Source organism: Mandrillus leucophaeus, unplaced genomic scaffold (assembly GCF_000951045.1).
Source record: "Mandrillus leucophaeus isolate KB7577 unplaced genomic scaffold, Mleu.le_1.0 Scaffold157, whole genome shotgun sequence".
Taxonomy (NCBI): Eukaryota; Metazoa; Chordata; class Mammalia; order Primates; family Cercopithecidae; genus Mandrillus; species Mandrillus leucophaeus.
In genome coordinates, this window is record NW_012101554.1 from 706,309 (window position 1) to 710,228 (window position 3,920).

Consider the following 3,920-nt stretch of genomic DNA (forward strand, 5'->3'; position numbering starts at 1 on the left):
ATAATGCTTTGGAACTGAAATGTTCTGGTTGGTGAGTTTTCTGGTCAATGGAAAGGAATGACCTTGGGCAGAGTCTGTGACCACAAGTGAATTATCCATCCTTGCAGAGCGTCAATTTCTTTACTCGGAGTCGAGGCACACTGTCGCTCTCCTTATTAGGGCTGCTGAGAGAGTATAGCTGAGGTTCCTTGGCTACTTAGCAAATGCAGGACTCAGTAATGGTAACCACAGTCATCTCTGGGTATCCATGGGGGATAGGTTCCGGGACCCCTCTCAAATACCAAAATCCAAGGAAACTCAAGTCCCTGCTATGAAATGGTATAGTATTTGCGTATAACCTACAACACATCCTCCTATATACTTTAAATCATCTCCAGATCACTTATAATATTAATAACTAATAGAGTGTAAATGCTATGTGAGTAGTTGTTCCACTGTTTTGTTTTTTATTTGTACTTTTAAAATTGTTGTATTTTTTCCCCCTACATATTTTCAATCTGTGGTTGATTTAATCTGTAGTTGCAGAATCAAGTTATAGAGGGCTGGCTGTACTATTAATAATTATTAAGATATACAAAATCACTATTAGTGAGAGATTTAAAAATATCCAGGGTAGAAAGAAAATGAAATAGACTATCAGAAGCAGTGATTTTCTGGTATGATTTTAGTTTGTAGTGATCTACAGGATCCTTTGTGGAGGCAAATTTTTTCTAGTTAGTAGTATCTGTGATATCACTTAAGGCTCCTGTTTTATAGATTCAGTTCCACAAATATTTATTATCGGGTGCCTGTGCTATGTCAGGTGCTGTGCTAGGAACTGTTCAGTTAGAAATATAGTACAGTTAAGAAAATAAGTCAGGGCATTCTCCCTCCCAGACCTTAGAGTTGGGGTGATTCTGTGTCCCAGTTTTCCCTGGAGAGTCCTGTTTACTGCTCTTGTTCTAGCATAATTATTCACAGTACCCCCTTTTATTTTAAGTGTCCTGGTTTGGGAAACCAGGGTCATCAATATAGGTTGTTACTGAGGCAGAGGGAGTTTCTCCAGAAAAGGACTGTGGAAGTTCTCTAAACAAGAAGGAGCATGATGAAAAGTATTTTTTAGGTAACTGAATTCAGGCTAGATGGTTAGTTGTAGGACCAGTGAAGAGGTGGGAGAGGGGAAAACATTTTGGAGATAGAGTAAACCAAATACTACCAATGTGATGGACAGAACCCAACTGGAGGCGCCATCTTGAATTCCAGAGTGTGAAGAGCAGTCTCAGGTGCGTAGCCTTTTTTGTCTGGGTTTCACCAATCAGCATGTCTCAGATGTCTTCTTGGAGACCCTGTTAGGCTTTAACAATTGCCTTAAAAATTCCCCAGCAAAAGCATTTTGGGAATAGGGAGCAACTCCAGGTTGCACATGAGATGCTGAGCTAGGTCATTGGTTTATATGGCCATTTCCCTCCTGAGTCTAGGTATGCAGGTCTTGAGGGGTGGAGCTCAAAGCTACTTTTGCATTTCTGCCAGTGCTTCCAAATGTCCTGACTCTGGGCGGGGCGTGGGGGTGGGCGGTGGTAGAGGGAGGGACAAGTGGGCCAGGGTAGTACCCTTCCTTGACTTAGTGTTTGAAATTTGAAACACAGAAACTTAGTCTTTCTGTGCCATGTCTCACATAAACAGAGGGAATACTGGTTGCAGTAACTTTGGAGACAGTTAAAAGGTGATATTTTATATATTCGGGGATTATTGTTAAATTCGAAAGTAAGAGGAATGCAGTTCAGACTTCACAGATTTGGGAGGTAAATCTCCCCCACCCCCAGTGTTTGCATTTGGTTTGAGTGTCTTAATTACCTTTCCAGAACATTTGTGAAATTAAGGTGGAAAAAATAATTCTGGCTTAGGTACTAATATATAACCCCTGTGTGTTTATGATGAAGCCTTCACCTTTAAGATTCTCATTTGGAATCCTGGGCAACACAACCAATTTTCTGTGTCATTAACTTTTTCCTGTAACACCAAAGGGCAGGAGGATGCTGGTCTCCACCTTTTCTTTCTCCAAGGCAGGTTGAACGACCATCTGTGCCATAAGATGGATGAGGCCGGGTGATCCTCTTGATTTGGTATTTGTGTCTTCACACAAGAATCTTTGCTGATTCCAATGCTCGATTCACTGAAATGCTCCCTGCTGTTCTGTGAATCGATGATGGATTAGTTGAGGTCTTTGTATTCATTATTGGCAAGGTTTTGAGACAGTCCGTTAAGTGCAGGAAGAATTCTGGCAGTGGCGTCCGAAGGCCAAGGCTCGGCAACCTGGAATAAGTCACCGTCTGAGTCTGTTTGTGTTGCTGTAAAGGAATACCTGAGGCTGAGTCATTTTTAAAGAAGAGAGGGTTAGAGCTGGGCAAGTGCTGTGGGCTTAGCAGGGGCTGCAGGGCAGTGGGAGTGCAGGCTTAAAAAATGCAGACCCCCGGGGCACCACTCATTTCTCTAGCTCTGATCCACTGTGGTACCAGGGGTCTAATCAGGCTTGTGCCTGCCTCTCTCTTGAATAGCCCAGAGAATTCATCTAAACAGCCTTCCTACGGCAGCTGCCTACTCCAGGTGGCCACATGGGAGTTCCAGATTAGTGTTGTCTCCTGGGACGCTGACACAGCAGCCAAGTTTGTTGGTGTTGGGGCAGCCACAGTTGGTGTGCGTGGTTCAGGGGCTGGCATTGCAATGGTGTTTGGCAGCCTGATCATTGGCTATGCCAGAAACCTGTCTCTCAAGCAGCAGCTCTTCTTCTGTGCCATTCGGGGCTTTGCCCTGTCTGAGGTCGTGGGGCTCTTCTGTTTGATGGTTTCCTTCCTCATCCTCTTCGCCATGTGAGACTCTGGGGGGGTCACCTGCCTGTGCCTGCTGCTGCGACTCCACACCATTCCTGGTGCTGGGAACATTTTACAACATTTCTCTAAAAGCTTTACAACATTTCTCTAAAAAAAAGAAAAAAAAATAGAGGCTTACTTGGTTCACGGTTCTGCAGGCTGTACACGAAGCATGACGTCAGTGTCTGCTCTTGGTGAGGGCTTCAGGAAGCTTCCACTCAGGATTGAAGGCAAAGAAAAACTGACTTATCACATGGTGAGGTAGGGAGCAAGAGAGAGAGGGGAGGGAGGTGCCAGGCTTTTCTTAACAATCAGCTCTCGTGGGAACTAACAGATCAACAACTCACTCATTACCCCAGGATGGCAAGAGCTGCCCCGTGACACACTAGACCCCATGTCCAACATTGGTGATCACATTTTTTTTTTTTTTTTTTTTGAGACGGAGTCTCGCTCTGTCGCCCAGGCTGGAGTGCAGTGGTGCGATCTCCACTCACTGCAAGCTCCACCTCCCAGGTTCACGCCATTCTCCTGCCTCAGCCTCCTGTGTAGCTGGGGCTACAGGCGCCCGTCACCATACCCGACTAATTTTTGTATTTTTAGTAGAGACGGGGTTTCACTGTGTTAGTTAGGATGGTCTCGATCTCCTGACCTCGTGATCCACCTGTCTTGGCCTCCCAAAGTGCTGGGATTGGTGATCACATTTTAACATGAGATTTGGAGGGGACAAATATCTGAACTATATCAATGAGTTACTTTGTGCTTCAGTTTCCTCAGCGGTAAACTGGAGTAAAGAAGGATATGAAGAACCAACCTGTTAGGATTGTTCTGAGGATGAATGAGATGGCCATTGTGAAAGGACTCTGAGCCGTCTTAATGTGGTGTCGTATTATTGAATGAACCATCTAAATTCATGGCCGAATCTAGCCCATCTCCCGCTTTTGAATAGCCTGCAAGCTAAGAATCGTTTTTATATTTTAAAATGGTTGGGGAAAAAAAAATCAAAAGAAGAACAATATTTCTTGACACATGAAAAGTCTATGAAATTCAAATTTCAATGTCCTTAAATAAAGTTTC

The 3,920-nt window shown here is 44.1% G+C and overlaps 1 pseudogene; it reads left to right on the top strand.

Moving 5' to 3' along the window:
- The first annotated feature begins 2,434 nt into the window (after positions 1-2,434).
- LOC105536213 lies at positions 2,435-2,868 on the top strand (annotated as a pseudogene).
- Positions 2,869-3,920: the final 1,052 nt, after the last annotated feature.